Here is a 26844-nt window from a genome sequence, read left to right as displayed (position 1 = left end):
AAAACAGAAGAAAAAAGAATATTTATCTAATTAATGAAACATACTTGTGAACTCACAATTGACCGTATTTACTTTCTAAACACCAATAAGCACAATCCAATTTATTCCTGATTTATAAAATCAAATACCAACATTTTTTTTAATTTTTTTTTTTTTTTTATCATTGATTATATTGTTTCACTTGGACATATATCACATTATGGAAGTAAATTAGCTGCAAAGGCCATTTCATGTTGACTTTCTAGTTCCTTAGCAATATGACAGAAAACTAAGAGGTAACACTTTATAATAACTTTCATTAAAACACTTTAACAAACATAATATAAACATTACATAATTTTCACAGATCAGTAATTCATGCACATTCAAATATGAATTAAACTAGTTTAAAAGTTTAATAAAATGTTTAACCTTTTGAATGTGCATTTGTCTAACTATTTAACCATTAAGGATTACATAACAGAATAATGTTTGTTAATGTTATTAAAGAAAGTCTTTATAAAGTTTTACCTTTACAGACTTAAAATCTTACAATTGTATACAAGGTAGAAATAACAAACAGCATTGCAGTAAAAGTATAAACCAGCAGGGTTCAGTGTGCATCAACAAAAGCAGCACGTTACATTGCTTTTTGAGGATTACATTGAATATCAGCCTCTGACACTTAAACAATGTAATAGTATACATCATTTGTATGCTACACTATGACCAAGAGCTGCCCATGAGTGCTGGATATTCATAGTTAATGACTAGCTCTTCATTTCATTCGGTTCAACGCATTAAGAGCAGATTTCACAGCAAAGTTAAGATACCATAATGCACATGTATAACACAGGTGCTGTTCACATGCAAACAAACAAACATATGGTCAGAAAAATATAGTCATGGATAGATGCAAACAGTATTTTATCAGTACCAAATAATGCTGTGCATAACTGCTCTCTCCCAGTAAGGTGTATATGTTTATAATGTTTATACTGCCTAATTTATAAAGTTAATACTTCATTAAGTTAAAGCATGGCAGGTTTGCTCCAATACCAACATTTTGGCTTCGGTACGATACCAGCCCTGGTACCTCTGTATCGATACTATTTGATACTTGGGCAACAAATTAAAAAAAGAAAGAAAAAAAAATCTGATTTTTGATGAAATGACACAGAGCATTATTTGACTAAAAGAACTGCATAATGTCTGATTGATACAAATTATGCCTTTTCTTTTTTAATTTTTCTGGATTTCATGTTAAATGTTTTAATTAAATGTTATGATCAAATTGTATTTAATCAAATACATACTGTACAGCTTTAATCAAATGAAAATATAATAACTTTCAACAATATAGAGCCAATAATAATATTTCAACAATAATAATATATATTATTTTTGGTATAAAAATAAAAAAAGATGCAGAACAGAGCTTTACAGTATTAATGCCAACATTAAATGAAAACAATCTGACTACATGAGGTAAAAGGCCTCAATGGCTGAATCACAACATGCTGATATTCAGTGCACTTGCTTTTGTGATATTGCTTACAGATAATAATATTAATAATATAACTATTTAATATTATATTATTGTTATTATGAGTATTAGTGTGACTACTTGGAATATTACACTTTCATACAGTAGTAATAATTGTTGTCGTAATGTCTTCAATTTCACGCATCCAGTTGAATAGAGCTCTTATTTCAGAGGGACTTTTATTTTGAAAAACCTTTGACGTTCTTCCTGTTTGTGAAGGATTCGTTGTATCAAGCTTCCTGCAACTCGCGAGATGAAATCTCCAAGCTGCAAAGGTGAAAATGGTCATTTGATAGTTCACAGCCGATTATACACTAAACACACTGCTCTGCGGCTATGCAGATGGATACTATTGGACACACTGCATGAAAATCAAGCATTAGTAGTGTGTGTTGCGTTTGTGTGCGCACCTGCTTGTGTGTGTGTGTGAAGGAAATGACAGAGCAGGACGAAGCCTTTCATTCGTTCTGTGGCACGCATGTGACTGTATATTATTTGATTAAATGACATCCTTCTGCTGTTTAATGATCACACTTGGCCATATCGAGACTTTTTTATTATTATATTCAAATGGTCTTTGATTTCATCTTATAACTCTCACATTAAATTACATTTAGCTAATGGCAGCATACTTTAATATGGTACCAAAATTAACAACAAGGTGATATCCTACCATTTAAACATTTTTAGTATCGCAATATTTCGTTAGTACGGTATACCGCGCAACCCTAAAGCATAGGCAAATATCTATCATATATCCACTGTTTTGTAAATACTGTCTTATTGAGTCCAGTTTATTCTTTGCAATTTAATGTTGAAGCTGTTGTAATTTGCTGCTATGCAGATAGAGCTCACTGCATGTCAATTGTCTACTTAGATGTGTTTAAAATGTTGCATTGTTTCCTAAGGAAAACTAATTTAGTTTTTGTCCATTGCTCTGCAAAAATGATAATAAACCACATTTTGACTTTGACAAATAATAGCATTGTTAAAGTCACCACATAATATTAAAACATTAAAAAGCAACATTTGCATCATTTTTTATTTTGCATCATTTTCAGTTGTATTTGTGGACATTTCCATATATACATATGATGAGCACATGAGTGTTTTGAGCACTTTAACACATTGTGCCTGGGGAAAATGTATTCAGAAATCAATTGTGATCACACCAGCTTGACAGAACTCTGCTGCCTGCATGCCAAATAAATTGCATTTTGAATACAGAGCACAGACTGAGTCAAGTGTGCAACCATCAATCGCTGCACACATTTCTCATCATTTTGCTGAAAGAGAGAGTTGCTCATCTTGTCTTTCCAAATCCTGTCTTTCAGAGATTGTAGTAGAATCTGATCCAATGCAATTGACGTTTATATGCAACCAGCCTGACACGATGGAGCGACATAATTTAATCATAATTTATCTCCATGGTTGGAGTTGGAGAGGATCAGTCAATATGATCTTTTGTGAATCTGTGTGTGTCTGGTTTTAACAACTTTCTGGGGACCAAAACACTGAAAACCTACATTGTGGGGACTTAACAAGATGAATGAACCTCAAAAAGGCATTAAAAATGTCTTATTTCAACTGCCAAAAACATACATCTCTTAGACAGCGCTGTTTTTAGCTATAAGCAATATGACTCCAAGGGGCCCCACAAAGCAAGGCTGTATTTTTTTTTTTTTAATATACTAAAAGCTGCTGTTATGGCTCAATTAGAAAGTTATAGGGGGCCCCCTTGTGGCCCTTGAGGGAAGTGAGAATGTCACTGCAAATTCATGGGTGGGCTTGAATCCTGGAAGTAAAATTTAGCTTAGGGCCCCCATATGCTCAGAAATGGCCTGATTCAATGTATGCGTTTTCATGTGGAAAATGCCATTTTTAGAGTGTTTTCTTATCTGCAATACATTGCTGACACATTTGGATCAGCATTTAATTGATGTTTTAAACATATGCAAATACACTCTTTTTACAATGTTTATTAGATGTTTGTGCACAAATGTAAGCGATTTTCATCCACTGGTTTTCTTTTAAAAGCAACTTTGCTGTTCTGTTGTAAAAGAGCTTCGTTAACTGAAAAATATACATGTATCTGTTTTGTAATGTCATATGTTGCATTTGAAAAAAACACCATGCTACTGTAACACTTTTAAAATGGAAAGTACATGATTTGTATCTGTATTGAAAGAACGGGCTTGTCATTGTAACGATTCAACATTGTTTGGAAGCAAGCACGCTGTAGATTTATAAAGATAGCTGAGTGTTACAGTGGTTGCATTTAATGGATGTAGACATATCAGTGCATATAGAACACACACATGTGCACAAACAGGGAATTATGTTACAGTTAATAGAGATGAACGGTATGTCTGGTTTCCTGCTCAGGCGAGGGGCTGTACATTACAGCTCAGAAAAAGTGACATCTTAAAGATATCAGTGTCCATTCCGTTCATGGATAATAACCATTCACTGTATTGTCATGGGAAAAAAACTTGCGAAACATAACAGGAAGACCAGAAATGGAGTTGGTGCAAACTAGGCTATTGTTACTTTCACTTTCACGAGGTAACAAAGCCTCAGGTTATGTCTTGTCATTGCAAAACAAATAGCACGTATTAAAGCATCTTTCAGCATGACACAAAATTCAAACCTTTGAGGTATGCTAGAGCAGTAGTTCTCAACTGGTGGGTCACGGGTTCTGATAGGGTCGCGTACAGCAGGGAAAAAACAATGCTAAACGTAAATAATAAAATGCAACTAATAATATCATCATGCATAGTTGGGATAGCAAAATGAATAGGCTGATCAATTTTTAAAGGTGAGAAGAAAACGCTTCCCATTTCTTTTCTTTTTTTGTCGATGTCAAAGGTTGTGTGTCCAACAAACTTTATGGTATTTTGGTGTAAATTCATCAGTCACTTGGTAGAAGATAGCTAAATAAGGCAGTTGCCCTCATCCTTGAAAAACTATTTGTTTTGTGAATTATTGGCTGCCGAGATCACAAAAGCATAAAATTTTTTAATATATTTTGTGACAAACATTTTCCCATTCAGGCTGTCATGATCAAAATGTTGCATATTGCTGGATCTATGCAGTTCATGATAATATGAATACATTTTAATGTTTTGTTTTATACTAATTTTTGTTAACTGTTTGGAACTGTGTGTTGGGTCGCCGATACAATACCTTGACCCTGAAGCAAAACCAGTTGATAACCACTGTGCTAGGGAAAATTTCATGAGCGCCTGATGCTGCTACATTTAGAAAAGGGAAGGTGTGCTGAGAGTGAAGACAGACCATCACAACTGAGCAACTGGATAAAGATTTCCAAAACCCACTTTTTCTACAAAATCTAATTTCATCCGTCCATGCTTGCATAAGAGGGTGAAGAAGAGGAAAAGGAGGAAACAGACCCCCAATAAACCCAGAGAGAGTCAGTCTGTTCTACGATCCCACTATCCCTTAAAAGTGGATCCATAACCACAGTCTGTTTCCTGAGAATTACTATTACAGTGGGAATTTTCTTTCTCTCTACAAAGGGTTGTGCTCTCCATTTCTTGTAAAAGTGTACAGAACCGAAAGATGCAGACTTACTGAAATGACAGCATTAAGATTTCGGGTTTACTATAAAGTGTGCTCAGTAAGTCTGTATCAGTCTACTCCGTATTCTAAAAGGATACTGCATCCTTTCTTCTGTTCATAGCTAAATTTACAAAAAACAGACAATTCAGACAAATTTTCAGACAAAAAGTTTTCAGATAAATTCTACAATTCAAATTAAATTAAGACATGATTTGTTGCAGAACAACTGTTTTTTCATTGTATAATTATTTCATAATAAAAAATATAAAATGTTATTTATAGTTAACTCTATTATTATTATTATTATTATTATTTATAATAATAATAATAAAATAATGATTATTATAATAATAATAATCAATAAATTATTATTACAAGAATTTGTCATTAATTCTGAAGTTATTAATTTGTTAGTAGTAGTTTTAGTATTAGTAATATTAATAATACTAATAATAAAAAATAATAATACATTATTTTATTATTATAAATATTATTATCATTATTTTCAAAAAGTAAGGCAATTGAATAATTATTAATTTACTCAACATCAGGCAGTGTGATCACAAGCTATAGAAAGACATAATCATATTTCTCACAATGACAAATGTGCCAGATTTGCTGACATCAGCTAAACTAAGTGGGCTTGGAGAACAAACGGATTAACCCAGATCACTGGACCGCAGTTTCAGCAGTAGAATGAAAACAACAGGCTGATGGATCAAATTTACAGGTGCATTTAAACTCCACCTGATAAAAACTAGTCCATATTAGCCACAGCTAATTCTGATAGCTAACAATCCCCATTTAATCTCCCATCTATCATCAAGCCGTGAGAAGATGCTTTCTGTACCTGTATCTGTACTCAATATGTCCCCTGTCTCCAGTACTGGGCTGAATGATAAGCTAATCAGTCATTTTGTGACATCAGCAGTCCACATAAAAGGTCATCGGCAAGATCAAATACACACGCACACACAAATACAAACCAGCTCATACACTCGACAGTCATTTAATATGCAAATCAGGAGTAAAACTTGGACTTATTTCTATTCAAAGCATATCCAAACAAATATGAAGCATCCATACATGGGCATTCAAAAACTGAAGATGCTTCACTAATTCCAGTCCTTTCCGATTCTCAGTTTCACAGTCTAACTTGGACGGTCGTCAGAAAAAACACACCATGTGGGATAGAAACTCTAACACATGAAGAACCAAAGTGTGACACTGATACAAAAATTCTTTAGTAGGCCTGTAAATGTTTACTAACAACATTTTCTTTGCCATAAATAAAATACTAGAACGAATCACAAAACTGAAAGATTTCTTTCATGCAAACATGTAGATCTTTTATCAGAATGAATGTCTGTGCATGTTCTATGCAGGCAAACATGTACTGTACTAAGAACTATCTTAGTATTTATAGTTCTTAGTAACTATCGTATATATAGTTTCTACTTTTCATTTCATCAGAAATTAGCATAAATAATTCTGAATCAATGTACAGGTGCATCTCAATAAATTTGAATGTCGTGGAAAAGTTCATTTATTTCAGTAATTCAACTCAAATTGTGAAACTCGTGTATTAAATAAATTCAATGCACACAGACTGAAGTAGTTTAAGTCTTTGGTTCTTTTAATTGTGATGATTTTGGCTCACATTTAACAAAAACCCACCAATTCACTATCTCAAAAAATTAGAATACATCATAAGACCAATAAAAAAAACATTTTTAGTGAATTGTTGGCCTTCTGGAAAGTATGTTCATTTACTGTCTATGTACTCAATACTTGGTAGGGGCTCCTTTTGCTTTAATTACTGCCTCAATTCGGCGTGGCATGGAGGTGATCAGTTTGTGGCACTGCTGAGGTGGTATGGAAGCCATGACAGTGGCCTTCAGCTCATCTGCATTTTTTGGTCTCTTGTTTCTCATTTTCCTCTTGACAATACCCCATAGATTCTCTATGGGGTTCAGGTCTGGTGAGTTTGCTGGCCAGTCAAGCACACCAACACCATGGTCATTTAACCAACTTTTGGTGCTTTTGGCAGTGTGGGCAGGTGCCAAATCCTGCTGGAAAATGAAATCGGCATCTTTTAAAAGCTGGTCAGCAGAAGGTAGCATGAAGTGCTCCAAAATTTCTTGGTAAACGGGTGCAGTGACTTTGGTTTTCAAAAAACACAATGGACAAACACCAGCAGATGACATTGCACCCCAAATCATCACAGACTGTGGAAACTTAACACTGAACTTCAAGCAACTTGGGCTATGAGCTTCTCCACCCTTCCTCCAGACTCTAGGACCTTGGTTTCCAAATGAAATACAAAACTTGCTCTCATCTGAAAAGAGGACTTTGGACCACTGGGCAACAGTCCAGTTCTTCTTCTCCTTAGCCCAGGTAAGACGCCACTGACGTTGTCTGTGGTTCAGGAGTGGCTTAACAAGAGGAATACGACAACTGTAGCCAAATTCCTTGACATGTCTGTGTGCGGTGGCTCTTGATGCCTTGACCCCAGCCTCAGTCCATTCCTTGTGAAGTTCACCCAAATTCTTGAATCGATTTTGCTTGACAATCCTCATAAGGCTGCGGTTCTCTCGGTTGGTTGTGCATCTTTTTCTTCCACACTTTTTCCTTCCACTCAACTTTCTGTTAACATGCTTGGATACAGCACTCTGTGAACAGCCAGCTTCTTTCAATGAATGTTTGTGGCTTACCCTCCTTGTGAAGGGTGTCAATGATTGTCTTCTGGACAACTATCAGATCAGTAGTCTTCCCCATGATTGTGTAGCCTAGTGAACCAAACTGAGAGACCATTTTGAAGGCTCAGGAAACCTTTGCAGGTGTTTTGTGTTGATTAGCTGATTGGCATGTCACCATATTCTAATTTTTTGAGATAGTGAATTGGTGGGTTTTTGTTAAATGTGAGCCAAAATCATCACAATTAAAAGAACCAAAGACTTAAACTACTTCAGTTTGTGTGCACTGAATTTATTTAATACACCAGTTTCACAATTTGAGTTGAATTACTGAAATAAATGAACTTTTCCACGACATTCTAATTTATTGAGATGCACCTGTATGTGGTCACTGTGTTTAACAGCGTGCCGTTTCGCGATACATCGTTACATTTTTTTAAATAGCATAGTGGATGAAACTAGAGACTACTCTTTTGACTCTTTAATCATGTTTCTTACCAGATGTAGTTCTGTTTTTTGTTTCTCCCAAAGACAAACTCAGCTGAGATCGGTGCCATGTTGTTCTTAATCCCCCAGAAATGATCTCTACATTTTGCTTTGATTGTAATCTTGCAGACAGCACATGTAAACTGCTATTCTAATAAATTATAATTCAAATATACAAAGGCACTGGTTTTTTTATTTATTAATTTTTTTATATACTCTACCTATGACAACACAGGATCTGTAGCCTAAACCACCCCAGCATCAATACATTAGGCATAATATTAGTTTGTCTACTCTGAATAGTCACATTCAAAGCAGACATTGAACTAATATTACATTTGATGTCCCCAGATTCATGTTACCTAAAAACAGATTAAATAGGCATATGTTTTCATAGTTTTTATAGCATACTTCATCCCTATTGAAACACGCATGTGTATTTATTTAATGCCATAACTCAGTTTAACAGCCATTTCATAACTGTTTGCATATCATGTAAACCAAGGGCCACTGAGAAACTAAGTGTTCATAAATATTTAAAACTAGCTTCATAATACATCATATCAACTTGACTGTGAACAGTGGTGGTGTTTCCCTTTATATAAAAAGCTTTTGTATTGTCTGCAGCGGTGAGACATCTTTTCCCTGTTAATATAACACTGAAAATTACACTGTATTGTAATTTTACACTCACTAAGAGTGAATGGAATGTTTAATTATGAGCCTCAATCAGAACCCACAGCAGCCTTTGTGGTCTATTTCTATGTCTTGGTGTAAAAGCAAAATAGCATTGTCTTATAGACTCGACTGAGAGCATATTATGGCTAGCAAACTGGCTTGCTTTTATATTTACTCTCTTCATTTTTGCGGGTTTCTTGAAAGCATAATCCTGAGGTTTTCCTGACCTTTTTCCTGACCTCAATCAGTGATCATAAATCACTGGAGCATAATATAATATAAGAGGACACCTGATTGACATTGGTATGGAAGCTGTTTAATGGGTCCCATGACTCTCAAGGTGATACCGAACATGACAATGAAATGAATATTCATACGGTTAAATTGTTTTTTTCATTTTTATGCTGATTAATAATTCAACTTGCTCATCTGTGCTTCCATGGATGTACCATAATTAATCAGAGCACATATACAGTATTGCCTTCATAAATAAAACCACAGCAATGAAAGTACTGCTTATTTCCATTTCCGTGTTTCCCATTCCATCTGCTAATGCAAAGTGAAAGCTGATAAATCTTACACATGTTTTAGCCTGTAGATGATTCTTTGACAGTTGAGTCTTTTGCATCTTTAATGCACTTTATGTTCACTTAAGTACACTCTCGCTGGAGAACTGTAATCACAGTCCCCAAGACTATCTAAACGTTGCCTTTCAATTCCTAAAAAACACTTTAATTTTCAATTAAAACATTGTGATTTAATGGAATGATAAAGTAGCAATAACATTAATGGAATACAAACACTAAGATTTAGATTGCCAATGCTGCTGCTACAACTAGCCTAATTAATAATTAAAAAGTCACTGTTATTCTTCATGAGGCATTTAGAATGTATTTAACTTCGTAATGTATTTTCAAATGATATAGAATATGACTATATTAGACTATATTAGACTAGATATAGTCCACTAGAATTAGTTTGGACAATGAAATCTTATGATATTTTGGGCTAATATCATTTTGCCTTGCCCACATGGGCTCGGTTGCATCAGCAGAAAGAAACGTCATTTCAAACGTGGAGACAGTTATGACTTTTAATGAAAGATAATGAAAACACATTTTTATCTTTATAGTAACATGCACTGATGAATCATCAGAACATCTGCAGGTTAATTCCAAAGCAAGACAACAACATAAAGTTAAAAACACAGGCGGATGACATTTATTTTCTGGCCTTTACAACTTTGCAATCTCACAGTTTTTGGCCTGTACATCGTAAACTCTATGCTCTCGGTTTTCAAACTGGGGGGCAAGCCTCCGCAGGGGGCGCCAGAGCATGTCTCTCGCACAAATCTGGACGTACACTCTCAAATATATACTACTTTGTAATTAAATCTCCCTGCTCTCGCAGAGTGCGTGTTCACGTATAAAACGTGTCCTGTGCACTTGTGAATCTATTTTAACATCTTATTACACGGCTCTCTGGAATAATCGATTCCGATTGGTCAATGGCGCCATCTAACGGTGTGATATTTCTCTGTAACAACTGCACATCCATGTATCAGACCGGTCATCCAGGTATTGCGAGCCATCTTTCCTGCTTCTCGGATACTGTGCGATTTCTACAAGTAAGCTAATAAAATAATTTAAACTCAAATCAATGTTTCATGTGCATTTATTAATTTATTTGGCAAGTAGTCTTGTAATTAGATGCACTATGAGCAGTCGGTCTTTAATCACAAATTAAACACCAACAGAACTCTGACGCGAACCTGAGGTGGGTTTTAGCTGTTGAGTGATTTCTTTCTTTTCAAATTACATAATTTCAATGCAAATCAATATTTTATGTCTATGTATTTATATATTTGGTTAATAGCCATGTAATTAGCGGGATAACGTCCAGTCAGCTGTTTATTATTGCAAAATAAACCGCAACAGGGTGATCAGGCCCCTGTATCACCCTGAAGGGGTACATAATGGACATGAAACATTGATAACGGTTTATTTTACCCCTTACATATACATTTGAAGTCAGAAGTTAACATACACCTTAGCCAAATACATGAAACTCAGTTTTTCACAATTACTGACATTTAATTGTAGAAAACATTCCCTGTCTTAGGTCAGTTAGGATCACTACTTTATTTTAAGAATGTGAAATGTCAGAATAATGGTAGAGAGAATGATCAATTTCAGCTTTTATTTCTTTCATCACATTCCCAGTGGGTCAGAAGTTTACATACACTTTGTTAGTATTCGGTCGAATTGCCTTTAAAGTTATTAACTTGGGTCAAATGTTTTGGGTAGCCTTCCAAAAGCTTCTCACAATAAGTTTCTAGAATTTTGGCCCATTCCTCCAGACAGAACTGGTGTAACTGAGTCAGGTTTGTAGGCCTCCTTGCTCACACACACTTTTTCAGTTCTGGCCACAAATTTTCTATTGGACTGAGGTCAGGGCTTTGTGATGGCCACTCCAATACCTTGACTTTGTTGTCCTTAAGCCATTTTGCCACAACTTTGGCGGTATGCTTGGGGTCATTGTCCATTTGGAAGACCCATTTGTGACTGAGCTTTAACTTCCTGGCTGATGTCTTGAGATGTTGCTTCAATATATCAATATATATATTCAATTTTCCTTCCTCATGATGCCATCTGTTTTGTGAAGTGCACCAGTCCCTCCTGCAGCAAAGCACCCCCACAACATGATGCTTCCACCCCCATGCTTCACGGTTGGGATGGTGTTCTTCGGCTTGCAAGCCTCACCCTTTTTCCTCCAAACATAAGGATGGTCATTATGGCCAAACAGTTCAATATTTGTTTCATTATACCAGAGGACATTTCTCAAAAAAGTAAGATCTTTGTCCCCATGTGCACTTGCAAACTGTAGTCTGGCTTTTTTATGGCGGTTTTGAAGCAGTGGCTTCTTCCTTGATGAGCAGCCTTTTAGGTTATGTCGATATGTGACTCAATTTACTGTGGATATAGATACTTGTCTACCTGTTTCCTCCAGAATCTTCACAAGGTCCTTTGCTGCTGTTCTGGGAATAATTTGAACTTTCGCACCAAACTACGTTCATCTCTAGGAGACAGAATGCATCTCCATCCTGAGCGGTATGATGGCTGCATGGTCCCATGGGGTTTATACTTGCATTCTATTGTTTGTACAGATTAGCATGGTACAAATAGGCGTTTGGAAATTGATCCCAAGGTGTCACAGTCACCGTGTTTCCAAGGACTCTTATTTTGAAGTAGTTTTTGTCCTTTGTCTTCTGTATCCCCTGGACTATGTTTCCTAGAATGCACTGCCCTCATCACTGCCATCTGTTCCCCATCATTGTCATATGTTCCTGATTATGTCATCAGCCCTCTTGTGTATAAATACCCACCAGTTTAGTTCCATCATTGTCATTTCTTGTTCATTGTTAGTTGTTACATTTTTTATGTTAACCCAAATGACTGTCTAGTTTTGTATCCTTAAGTCAATGTCTTCTGTGTATCCTCACCTTCTTGTCATTGTCAATTAAAGGATTGCTGCACTTTGATCCCGCTCTCTCGCCTCGTCAATACTACACGTGACACAAGGATGAACGTCATGGTTACTTGTGTAACCTCCATTCCTTGATGGAGTGAATGAGACGTTGTGTCGATGTAGTGACAATAGGGGTCACTCTTGGGAGCCGGAGACACCTCTGGTCTTTGATAAAAGGCCAATGAAAATTGGCGAGTGGTATTTGCATGCCACTCCCCCAGACATACGGGTATAAAAGGAGCTGGTATGCAACTGATCATTCAGGTTTTATGCTGAGGAGCCGATATACGGTCTGGCCATTTCAGCGGGTAGTTCAGCATTGTGGCAGGAGGGACACAACGTCTCGTTCCCTCCATCAGGGAACAGAGGTTACACAAGTAACCATGACGTTCCCTATCTGTCACTCACTCAACGTTGTGTCGATGTAGTGACACTAGGGGTCCCTATACGAAACGCCACAATTGGCTGAACTGTGTTACGTGAACTGGCGGTGTGTGGTGGGCAGACTACTGTGTGCCTCATAGCCAGCACACCAGGTCGACACGTAACCTCCTCCAACATAGTTATGAGTGTCGAACGGCCCTTTGGGGATAAGTTGACTACCCAAATGATAGAGACAAGCTAACCCAGTCGTGGCCTCTTTTCCCCTTCTTTTTTTCCACTCTCTAAAAAAGAAGGGGGATTATCCGACTGGGCCACCAGGTCTAGTCGGGGGGTGTCCCTCCCAAGGGGAAGACACCGCGGAGACCACACCTCGCCCAAAGAGGGGGGGGGATATTTAAGTGGAAAAATATGTCACATGGTCTTTCCAACCATATGGAGAGTCTTCAAGATAGATCCTACCCAATGGGGGAGGAGTTACTACAATCATGGAGACTGGGGCAGAGGGGCTCTGCCCAAGGAAGACGCAGTTTGCCAACAGGAAAACGAATTAGCGGAAGATATATAATCGCATGGGGTTAGCCTTACAGGGAACCGCCACATGTGGAGCACCTACCCCAGAACAGGACTCTTAGTTAGCACTTGTACTGGGCTGGCAGCGAGTCTCTCCGAAATCTTGACTGCCACAGGGCTCGGAGGAAGTCGACCAGGGAACAAAGTTTGTGAACACTACTGGGAATTAATGGTGCATGTCTTCAGCTCAAAAGGAAGTGGAAGGCGCTATGTGCAAGCGATACACACGGCCTGCTATCCCAGGCTTATCCGCTTGTATTGCGTGCCACTACCTGGGACGAAACCGGTTCCACCCAGAGGTTGTAGAACCTTGCAAAGGTGTTGGGTGTTGCCCAGCCTGCTGCTCTGCAAATGTCTGTTAGAGAGGCACCCCTGGCCAGGGCCCAGGAGGCCACTACACCCCTGGTAGAATGGGCTCATAGCCCTACCGGGGGCGGCAAGTCCTGGGCGTGATATGCCATAGTTATGGCATCAATGAGCCAGTGGGAAATCCTCTGCATGGAGACAGCGCTTCCTTTCTGCTGTGCACCAAAGAGCTGCTCAGAGATCCTAAAGCTCAGCATGCGATCCAAATAGATGCGTAAGCGCGCACCGGACACAGCAACGACAGGGCTGGGTCTGCCTCCTCCTGGGGTAGCGCTTGCAGGTTCACCACCTGGTCCCTAAAAGGGGTCGTGGGAACCTTAGGCACATAGCCCGGTCGGGGTCTCAGGATCACGTGAGAGTAGCCCGGACCGAACTCCAGGAACGTTTCGCTGACAGAGAACGCTTACAGTTCTCCTACTCTCTTGATGGAAGTGAGTGCAGTCAGGAGGGCAGTCTTCAAAGAGAGTGCCTTAAGCTCGGCTGACTGCAAAGGCTCAAAGGGGGCTCTCTGTAGACCCTGAAGAACTATAGAGAGGTCTGATGAGGGAACGAGGCGCGGTCTGGGGGGGATTCAGCCTCCTGGCACCTCTTAGGAACCTGATGATCAGGTCGTGCTTCCCTAAGGACTTACCGTTGACTGCGTCGTGGTGTGCTGCTATGGCGGCAACATACACCTTCAAGGTGGAAGGGGACAGCTTCCCTTCCAACCTCTCCTGCAGGAAGGAAAGCACTGAACTGACTGCGCACCTCTGGGGGTCTTCCCGTCGGGAAGAACACCACTTAGCGAACAGACGCCACTTAAAGGTATACAGGCGCCTCATAGAGGGGGCCCTAGCCTGAGTGATCGTGTCTACCACCGCAGGTCCCATCCAGGGGCCAGACATGGAGATTCCAGAGGTCTAGTTGAGGGTGCCAGATGGTGCCCCGTCCCTGAGAAAGAAGGTCCTTCCTCAGGGGAATTCGCCGGGCGGGGGGGGGGCTGTCGCGAGGAGCGTGAGGTCCGAGAACCACGTCTGGGTGAGCCAGTAGGGTGCTACCAGGACGATCTGCTCCTCGTCCTCCCTGACCTTGCACAGGGGGCCAGCTGTGTGCCAGCACGTTTATGCCAAGGGGGGCCTCAGTCAGGGCATACCAGAGCGGGCAGTGGGGAGGATTCTTGGGAGGCGAACAGGTGCACCTGTGCCTGTCCGAATTGACTCCAAATCAGCTGGACCACCTGAGGGTACAGTCTCCACTCTCCCCTGAAGGTAACCTGTCGTGACAGCGTGTCCACTGTAGTGTTGAGGTTGCCCGGGATGTGAGTGGCTCGCAGCAACTTGAAGTGCTGCTGACTCCAGAGGAGAAGACGGCGGGCGAGTTGTGGCATACAACGAGAGCGCAGACCGCCTTGGCGGTTGACATATGCTACCGTTGCCGTGTTGTCTGTCTGAACTAACACGTGCTTGCCCTGGATCAACGGCCGAAACCTCCGCAGGATGAGCAGAATTCCCAACACTCGAGGCAGTTGATGTGCCAATGCAGTCACCACAATGCTCCTGGAGACCAGTTCTAGGGGAACACCTGCCCATAGAAACGAGAGGTCGGTCCAAGGGCTGAAAAGACAGTCACGCGCCATGCCCATCTCGGGACTCGAGTCTGAAGCCGGTGCTGAAGCGGTCTCATATGCCTCAACCCGAGTGGGGTGGCCACCGCTGAGGATGCCATATGCCCCAGGAGCCTCTGAAAAAGTTTCAGTGGAACCGCTGTTTTCTGTTTGAATGCCTTCAAACAGACCAACACCGACTGGGCGCGCTCGTTCATGAGGCGTGCTGTCAAAGAGACTGAGTCCAACTCCAAACCGAGAAAAGAGATGCTCTGAACCAGGAGGAGCATGCTCTTTTCCCAGTTGACCCGAAGCCCTAGTCGGCTGAGGACCTTGTACTGATATGCCTGACCCTCGAATGCAAACCGCAGGAAGGGTCTGTGTCGAGGAAGGATCGAGACGTGGAAGTACGTGTCCTTCAGGTCCAATTCAGTACACCTCATATCAGAAGCTAACTGGCTAATTGTCTAAGGGCTTGACATCATTTTCTGGAATTTTCCAAGCTGATTAAAGGCACAGTTAACTTAGTGTATGTAAACTTCTGACCCACTGGAATTGTGATATAGTCAATTAAAAGTGAAACAATCTGTCTGTAAACAATAGCTGTAGCTCTGACTCTGGACGTGGTACATCGAGCGAGAAATAATATCAGAGTTTAAGGAATAGATTAAACTTTTTTAGGAACTGCACCATAATACATGGTTAAAATCGTATTGTAAGAATGATACTCTGATGCTCGCTGACAATGTAAGAGATGTGAGCAAATTAAATGGCATACAGTATAAACCGTCAACTAAGAACATATGTTGTGACTCATGTCTTCTTATGACTTTCACCTCAGTGGAAAAAATTGCTGTACAAGTTTATCTAGGATGCATAAAGGAGTCTAGTAAATTTTGTCAGAGGGGGGCTTTATTGTTTAAGACTTTGAAAACTCCTGCTCTATGCCAATTTTATATAAGGTGAAAAAACAGCACCACACAAACAGAGAGAGTGTGTGTGCATGCACATGTAGAAATACATCTACAACAAGGCCTGAGCAAGATTTTGCTGGAAACCCTATTTCTCACCCTAACACTGATCAGAGCCAGGTGGAACGGACTCAAGAGGAAACAGCTGTTATCATGACCTACATAATGACAACACCACAGCTTTAGTGGAGAGCTGTATTAATTTTTACTTATGGTAATGAAAATCATATTTAAACAGTAAATTGTAATAGATAGAACGCTATACAGCTATAAAAACACAGTGTCGACATTGGAAGCTACAGATTATGTGTTGCGATGCAGGATTGAGGTTGTCTACACTGAAAGTGTCGAAGCTGAATGTCATTTCAGTATGAGCTGTAAGCTTGAGTCTACACTTCAGCAACAATTAAATGCAACTATGTATCCAACTTTATTTTCAGTGGAAATCAATTTGCTTTAAAAGTTGACTTATTCAATCGGATTGAGATCTGTGGAGTATGGAGGCCAGGGCAACACCTTGAACTCTTCATTATGTTCCTCAAACGATTCCCGAACAATGTGTGCAGTGTGGCACTATATATATATATATATATATATATATATATATATATATATATATATATATATATATATATATATATATATATATTGCACAGTACAAATGGGGAAAATAATGTGGCTGGAGGTTTTCGTCAAATGAAGGTGCATCGCACTGCACTTTAATTGAGGAATCCAGTGTAGACATGTTCATTAATAATAATGGGAGTTATATAATTTTGAAGAATCGTGACCAGCGTTCATTATACAGGTACAAACAATGTAATGAACAATGTATTGTGACCAGGGGCGTAGATTCCAAAGGGGATGGGGGGTAACACCCCAATAATCAAAACAAGCAAGTGTAACCCCCCCATTATTTATACCATGATCAATGGAAACATGTAAATGCTTCATGCTATAACCCCCCAAGCCATATCTACGCCCTTGATTGTGACACTTGCCTAAACCCTCTTAGAAAGTGTGTCACTGTAACAAGAACTCCAACTTGTCTCTTAAAGTATGTCGACATTCTTATCACAGCAATATGAACATGATGGAAACTTGGAAGCACATCATTTCCTCAACCCTAACTGAAACAGCTCTCCAATTTCTCAACCGAGGAAGCAGAAAGCCTCTCCCACGTGCATACTGCCCACACAACCCAGAGGATTAGTCCTCCTGTGCCCTGCCAGGCAGCATCCTTCAACAAAAATAGGAACATTATTTAAAATATGCAGAGCAAGTGGAATTTTAAGTGAATGTTAAATGATGACAAGATGGAATCAATACAATGGCTTACATTGTATTAATACAAGGCTGGTTTATCAATCTGTACTGTCAGTGCAGGTCAAAAGTTTGAAATGAGACATTATTTCTGGTCCGTAGTCCTTGATTGATAACTATGCCTCTAATAATATTTGCATGGCTAAATATCATTGCTATTCTGTGAGCAATAAGTGGAAAAAAAAGCCTGTTGCTTTAATACAAACAGTATATACACTATACGTGTTAGGGTTGCAGCGGAATACCGGTTTCACGGTATACCACGGTATGAAAATTGACAGTTATCATACCATGTACATTTGCTTATCTACGGTATTGAGAAAAAAAACGCAACCGGACGAAGAATCTCACCTGCGCATGCGCATCTCCTTTCCTCCTCGACTGGCTGTCAGAACTTGCACCACACACACGCTTGCAGCGGAGAAAATGTCAGAGAGAAGCGAGGCGAGTGGGTCTGACATAATTGTGTGTGTGTGTGTGTGTGTGTGTGAGTTAAAGCATGTTTCTCAACTGGTGGGTCGCAGGTCTTTTCGGACTGGGTCACGGACAGCAGGGAAAGAACAATGCCATGGTTCTCCCATTGAAGATATTTTGGCGGCCGCTCAAGTGATAGCCTATTTAGGACTGCCGAGGCAGATTTAATGATAATCTCACAGTCACCTAAAGGCTTCTCATCTGCACTTTTGCACAAGTGTAACGGAACCAGCTCGCACTAATGATCTGCATTCCCTCGATATTGCGGAGCGCAGACCTCAAAACTGATGTGACCAATTTCAATTCTAGTGAGACTTTTCTAGTTTAAAGCGTTACGGAGAAACTCAAGTCAAACCTCTCAAACAGTAGACAGCCCTGACATGCCAAACAGCACTGAGGAGGAAAAGAGCAACACTGTGCTATGCGGTAATTGTTCATTATACATCATCACCTTTACAAAAAAAATTCACGATTTTACATGAGTAAAAGTAACTGTTATATTTATACAGTATATGTTAATTGTTAATAATCATAGGACATTACTTTAAAAGCTCACACAGCTGATGTTATTATTTATTTAGTAGATAATTTAACATGCTATGCTAACATGTAAACTAACATGCTTTAGTTATATAACATGTTATAGTTACATGCTATTTTTTTTATCATGTTTATAATTCGGTTTATTTTTATAATTCTGTTAGCTTTCTTATTTATTCTATTTATTTTCAAAAGGGAGACTTTTTTTACACATACTTCAATTAAAAAAAATGGTTTCAATTATAAAAAAGCGTTTGTTCAACCAAAAAAAAAAAAAAAAAACTCCTTTAAGGGTCATTGTAACTGATAATAATAATTGTGTTATACCGTGCTACCATGAAACCGTGATATTTTCTGAGACAGTTATCGTACCGTGAAAATCTCATACTTTTCCAACCCTAATACGTATACACTTGAATGTCTTCATGACTACCATTCATAGTTAATATACAGTTGAATACACACAAACACACACACACACACACACACACACACACACACACACACACACACACACACACACACACACACACACACACTAAAGCCAGACATTCACTTATAACACATTACCAACAAAACTGAGTGAAAGAAAATTCCTTGTGTTATGTTTTTATTATGAAATAATGCTAAAATGTTGCTTTGACCTCTGCTGTAATTCCCTGTGTTTGCATATGTCTTATCAGTCCTCTACTGAAGAGTTTGACTCAAAAGAGTCAATAAAAAAATTGTTTCCGACTGCATTTTAGTCGAGTGCTTAAAACCCTTATGAACGTTTTATTGCAGGACTCGTTAAAAGCCCTTGAGAGGTAAAAACACAAGATAAAACATCTTTTATAAACCACACAGCTTTGAGCTTCGCTGTAACTGACGGGATCCAAATGGATGTTTTCGGGGGTGAGCTGAAACAGAAAAAATATCAAATTGTAAAGCAAAAATATCTGTAATTGGCTTTAGAAATTATACCTCCGGTGTAAAGCCTCGCAATGGCACATTTCCATTGATCAAACGGCTCGGAGTGGCTTCAAGCACGATTCAGCTTTTGTGTTTCTCTGCTAAGCGCCCACTACCTACTGAAAATATCAGTTCTTTGCAACCCACTTTGAAGCGAACCTGCAGTGTGAATATAATGTGTAAATAGGACACTAAGGTGGCATGTCAGTTTGCATGAAATGTTTGATGTTTGCAGATCTCCTCAGCAGGAGACCCTCAGCGGTTATATAAGCATTAAACGCGCTCTGAACGGCCCTGAAAAAAGCCCCTTCTGTGACTGGGCTGACCACAGAAAGGAACTCAACACACCAACACACACCTGCCTTTCATCTTGGTGAAAAAACTTTTGAGAGGATCGTAGGCCGTTTCTAATGCAAAAATTCTGAATTTCCAGGATATTTCAGGACACTGTGGTAAGATTTTTGCAAAATGATATGACGTCGTTCCAGTTCCGAGGTGAAGTGCCCACTGAGTGCTGCTAAAACAAAGTTAGCATCTTTTTAAGGTTAATGCTCTATCAAATCAACAAAACCTACTTCTCTATCCTAAACCTTAAAACTAAACCTACTAAAACAAAACACAACATAAGCTGGGGACCAGCAAAGCTGGTCTTTTCAGCAGGGCTATGACACTTTCAGCTCACGTGTCGACTTGACCCTACGGGGACTCGTACTACAGTATTTTGCATCGCAAGCGCACCAATCTATAAGTTACTTATTAGCTACTGTGCAGTTTGATCATGTTCGATCAAGATTGTGAATTTAGTTGGTAATAAGATGTAATTAGATTTGAGAAACACACATTATTTTAGGAACAGTGCGAAAAGTAAAATATGCTGTTTACTCTTGATTCATGTGAAAAGGAATAAAAGTAATTGTCGTTTTATTGTTCCTAGTGAATATTTCACCAGGAAAGTGCTGTGATACATACAGCGAGCCACATAAAAATAATATAGTAGCATGATTCTATGAGATTAAATTGCGAAATTCCATTATGTGTACTGTGTTGGGTCAGCACTTGCTTTCCAATGTCAAATCTGGTTCCTGGAGCAAAACCAGTAGAGAACCACTGTCCTTGAGAAAATTATATAAACTATGTTTAAGCCAATGACAGTAACCTAGTCTAACCCTAGGATGTAACCACAGATTCAGTATTACGAGGGACAAAATTTAATAATTTTCAATTAACCAAAAAAAATAAATAAAATCACATCAGTCCATTACTAATATGAATACTCCTATGCCTGCGGTGGTTGCAGCACCAGTCAAATCTTGAAACCCCAGTTCACAGAAACCTTTGGCCTCAACTTCGCACTGACTTTAGACGTCTTAAAAGTCTCTTAGTCTCAAGAGGATGTCGGCTCTTTAAGGTTGATGTACCTCTACACATATACACTTTGTCTATACAAACACACACCCCATCCCCCTCTATCATGGGGCCTCAGGAGTCCACCACAGGAAGCATGAGTAATATCACAACTCAACCTTCAGGGAACGCCACGTAGTAAAGAGGTCGCACAGTCAGGAAAGAGGAAGTGTGAATACTTTCCAGCAGTTTACAACTTTGTGCTCGAGGGCATGTGACTGTGTGACTTGGGTTAGAGTACTGACAGACAGGGGGCCTGGGTAGCTCAGTGGTAAAAGACGCTGGCTACCACCCCTGGAGTTCGCTAGTTCGAATCCAGGGCGTGCTGAGTGACTCCAGCCAGGTCTCCTAAGCAACCAAATTGGCCCGGTTGCTAGGGAGGGTAGAGTCACATGAGGTAACCTCCTCGTAGTCGCTATAATGTGGTTTGTTCTCAGTGGGGAACGTGGATGCCGCGGTGGATGGCGTGAAGCCTCCACATGCGCTATGTCTCCGTGGCAACACGCTCAACAAGTCACGTGAAAAGATGCGCGGGTTGGCGGTCCTCCACCACCCGGATTGAGGCAAATCACTACGCAACCATGAGGACTTAAAAGTACATTGGGAATTGGGCATTCCAAATTAGGGAGAGAAAAAAAAAAAAAGAGTACTGACAGACAGCAACACTGATGGACAGAACGACAAACAGACAGAGAAGACAGCACAGCCAGAGGGTCACAGCTTTTCAACCACACTCATTTGTAGACTTCAACATTTAACTCTTCTACACACATACATGCTCACAGAAGTATGTATTTGCACATTTATGGAAATGTGCACAATTAATAAGCATGACTAATAATGTGCAAACACACACACCCACACACTAGGCCATATAGGAAGCTTGCATAACATGATATAAATAGCCTGCACACGTTATATGCTGACATAATTTTCTATTTTAAAATGTATACATCCAGATTTTCTAGCCTCAAATTTATAGATTACGTACATGGAATATTTGTACTTTTATAAATTAATTTGACATACTGCAGGACTATTTAAGCAAAGTGCTAAATATTACATATTTGTATTTATTTTTTAATTTTTTAATTTTAATTTTATTTTTGTACTTTTGACATTTATTTTTGTATTTAAAAATGGTAAAAAAAAACAAAAAACATTATAATATTTTGTGCAATTATGTTGTTGACGATATAAAATTAAGCAATGTTGTGAATATCGCAATGATTTTAATGTGCTTTTATTTGGCCACTATGTTGACATAAAAATCGTAACATGGTTTAATGATGTTATTATTAAACTGCAAATACAATTTTTATAAAGTTAATACATGGTCTATATTATTTTATAATAACTTGATTAGGTCCCACAACAATAATTTTTGGTTTCAAAAAATAAGCCACGCCCCCCCTTAATATCGCACCCCTGTGTGTCGCATACATATGGTTTTTGCACCTTTGGCTGAGGGCACCATTTCACTACACAATTTGACCACCCTGAGAAGACATACTGCTCTACTGTTCAGTGACGTTCTCAATGCTATCTTTGGAGGGCAGTGCTTTAAAAAGAGGGGGCATGCCTAATTTAATGGCTTAGTCTCATGGAAGTTCCAGAAGGGCTAAAATCGCTTACAGGACCTTAATTCTATATATTGCTGCATAAAAATTAAAATAGTTAAATATTTGTTTCCTTTAGTTAATTTAAAGAACAACTGTAAAAAAAAAAAAAAAAAAAAAAAAAAGTCACATAGAATGAATGTTACTTTAAATACATTTTTGCAAACTGACTTTTATGTGCCGCATTTGACGTTTTACTGCAGTTTCCTGGTGAAATTTACACTAGAGGAGCTACAACTGTGTATTTTATTCACTTGCACACAAATCACAACTACACCGGCTGATTGTGATTTTATAAACACTTATTTTTCACACTATGACTAACACACAGCTATGTTATCATATCAAAACACATTTAACCGCTTGTATTACAGACATTTACACACTTAATCCAATGTGATTAGCTTGCGCCGATACTCGGACTTTGGACCACGATTCGAGACCAGTCAAGCACGCAAGCTGACATGTGAGACTAGAGTGTCATAGAAGTGACACAAGTTGATGTGGTTGCTTCAGAATATGTACTTTTCATTTATCATTTTGTTTTTGGACACTACCGGTTAGGTTTAGGCATTGGTAAAAGGTAAGGATGCATGTTTTGTGTCCACCTTTCATTTCATTGTAGATCACTTTTGGTTAAGTTTTAGGTTAGGGAGATACATTTTTCACATTAAAACCTCTATCTAATATTCACCTTAAAAATGTTGTCTAACACAATTTCACTTGCTTTTGGAACCCCCCGCTGCACATTTCACTAGAAACTGTTGCCAAACGTATAATAAGGCATGCAATTTCATTTTGCAAAAATGTTGCCACAGTCATGCAATTTTCATGAGACCAGACTGGTTAAAAAAAAAAAAAAAAAAAAAAAAAACATGCCGTCATTATCCTGAACAAGATTTTTACTTCATGCAATAAACATTATGAATCTGCTTGATTACATTGATATGAAATGATCAGATGGATTCAGACTTCTAACAGATAGTGTTCAATCAACATGTTTTTTACTGCTTTCTCAATTTACTTAAATTGAGTTAATCCAACACACTTCTTTAGCATTTGGTCTCAACTTAATTTCATTGTGTACAATCCAACTATGTTTAATTAATCCAATTGTGTTGGGGCTATATGAAAAAGATTTGTTGCATCAAAGTATTTCTGAAACGGGACAGGGGATTTACATTTCCCTGCATGCTTTGCATGAGACTGAGTAAATTCTGAAATTAAGTGTTATTTTAATGTATTTCTACACAAAATGAAAGAAGCAGGAGACTTGTTAGTGTTTAATGTTCTGTTATGTTGGGATTTAGAGACGTTTCTGTCATGGTGGATTTTTTTCGGAGGTTACCATTTTGGAGTAGAGTGAAGCTAATGGTTAGGTCAAGGATGGGTGAATTTCACGAAGCAAAGACTGAAGGATCATCAACATACAGATTGATTGAGGATCAGTAGACCCTCAACAGCACCAATCCTGTCATACTGAACAAAAAATATCTATAATATGCTAATGTGTATTGTTGCTAGCCACGAGCAAGCTGTTAACTTGAGTGGAGTAATTTGGACAGATCTAATTTAAGTGAGATTAACTTAATTCCTTTGGGTTTATGCAACACAAAACATTTAAGTGCAGCCTACATTTTCATTTCATATTAAGGAAACTCATTTTCATTATGTGGAACCGATGTCCATAATTGAATTACGTAAAACCAACAATTGTTTTTTTCAGTGTATAGAATAGCGGCAAAAGAGTGAAACATTTTGAGTAATAATTTTTGTAGCCATTTCGCCTAGCATTAGTTGCCTGCCTTCAGAGCTGTTTCTTGGTATCCTATTCTGTCTGGGTACATAATTTTTCAAAGGGTTACAATTAGTGCCCGGCCGATATTAGCCTTACACCGATATATCGTATCGGCGTATATTTTACCAATATGCGCCGATATGAAAACTTTTTTTCAGAACATATAATGCAGAAAACAATACTTTAGAATTGGTGTCATAGCGTAGTTTGTCCAGCAGATCGCGCTCGGTCTCCATTGTTTACAGAGCTGAACTGACGGTGGCTCTGCAGACAGGGCGGAGTTAAACGGTGTAGATTTAAGTGATCTCTTCTCATTAAATTGCTAACTAGCTTGTGAAATACATACTGGAAAGTTAATAAAAAAATTACCCCATCATTTTATATAACTAATATAACGTTAACCCTGTCCCTGACAACCATGTCACTCATATTTATCACATCTGTTTGCTGTTAGCCAGCTATAGTTTGTCAGTGCAGTCAGTAAAGTAGCAGATTGAAAGGTAAACATCAGAGCATCATTTTGCAGCTCAACAGACAACAGTGCAGTGGTGGATTGTGTGTGTTGAGTGTTGATTTCACGCTTCGCTGTTACCTAGTTGGTGAGACACAATGCTGGAAAGTAAATAAAATTCATCTTTTACTCTCCGTGAAAACGAGCTTATAGCTAACTAGCTAATCACGTAGCTACTTTCATTGATCACAGCTGAGTGGAAGCTAATGTGTAAACATGTATTCAACAAACTGTTTTGTTCAGGATTCACAGTTTGGTACCCCCTTCAACCGAACAATTCCAGTCGTTGCATTTACAAAATGTAATATTTAGAAGTCTGGTTTTCCAGATATTAGAACCGCTTAAAAGTATGTTTTTTTTCTCACTCTCGAAAATGTAAATGAGTGTAAATGCCAACACCATCATATATGTCGAAAGGACTGATGCCTGTCAACCAAAAAACATGAGCTCATTGATGTCATTAAGTGAGTCTGCTTTTTTATTCCATCAGTTAATCCTGGTCAGAGGCTGCCGTATATATTTAGTTTATACGTAGGGTTACGTCCTACATAAATTTAATGGAGCAACGCTCAAATATTTAGTAGAGCGTAAACTGTGACTTAGTGCCCATTTACGCCACAACTAGGCTAAGTTGTAACGTACGTATAGCTGGTGCAACCGGCCCCTGATGTTTATTTAGCTATTTATTTTATTTGAATTTATTCTTTATTTAAATGGTCAGCATTTGACTGTTACTAAACAGTACTGATGTTTATTTATTTTATTTGAATTTATTCTTTATTTAAATGGTCAGCATTTGACTGTTACTAAACAGTACTGATGTTTATTTAGCTATTTATTTTATTTGAATTTATTCTTTATTTAAATGGTCAGCAATTGACTTATACTAAACATACAGTACTGATGTTAATTAAGCTATTTATTTTATTTTTATTTATTCTTTATGTTAATGGTGTGCAATTGACTTATACTAAACATACAGTACTGATTTTTATTTAGCTATTTATTGTATTTTTATTTATTCTTTATTTAAATGGTCAGCAATTGACATACAGTACTGAATTTTATTTAATTTTATTTATTCTTTATTTAAATGGTCAGCAATTGACTGATCCTAAACAGTACTGATGTTTATTAAGCTATTTATTGTATATTTATTCTTTATTTTCTCAGGGTTCATTTCTAGTATTTGTTGACAATGTATAATAATAATGTCAAATGTTCTTTGATAAAAATATTTGTTTAAAAAGCAGCCTTCTGAGTACCTTTGCATAGTCATATTGGTGCAAAATCAGTGCACAATCCACATAGAAAACGTCTGTCTTCATTCCAGCTCAAAAATTAGCTATATCGGTCACCATATCGGTAATCAGTGAATTTTCCCTCTCTAAAATCGGTATCGTATCGGTCTCAAAAATCCCATATCGGCCGGGCTCTAGTTACAATAGCGAACTGTAAATTTGGAAAACGTTCAATTGATAGCATTCGCCACTCTCAGGCACAGATCAGTGAAAGCATGGAGATCATGAAACTATTTCATTTCTAAAGGCCCTTGAGGACAAACAGAGCACTAGACACACACACTTACTTCTTTGTATATGGTTTGTGTGGTGTGTTCTCTCATTCTGAGAGCCCTAGCACTTCACATCACCACACACTCTTACTAATAGCAGATGCTTGATGCTACAGTTCCTCTCAAAGAGCTCTGACACATCTTAGCACTGTACCCTTCAGGCCTATTCTGCTTCTAACGCTCAACTTAACAATGATTGCTGGGAACTATCACTCAGGATTATGTGATTTATGGTCTGCTGTTATTGTCTGTTATATGACTTTCTGTTTGCAGTATGCATATA

The 26844-nt window shown here is 38.4% G+C and overlaps 1 protein-coding gene across 1 annotated transcript in view; it reads right to left on the bottom strand.

Moving 5' to 3' along the window:
* LOC127431460 (guanine nucleotide exchange factor VAV3-like) overlaps window positions 1–26844 on the bottom strand; it is a 113194-nt gene that overhangs the window by 62225 nt on the left and 24125 nt on the right. The gene's annotated exons all lie outside the window — the stretch shown is intronic.

The sequence above is a fragment of the Myxocyprinus asiaticus genome, chromosome 41 (genome assembly GCF_019703515.2).
Source record: "Myxocyprinus asiaticus isolate MX2 ecotype Aquarium Trade chromosome 41, UBuf_Myxa_2, whole genome shotgun sequence".
NCBI lineage: Eukaryota > Metazoa > Chordata > Actinopteri > Cypriniformes > Catostomidae > Myxocyprinus > Myxocyprinus asiaticus.
This window is presented reverse-complemented; position numbering and strand designations above follow the sequence as displayed.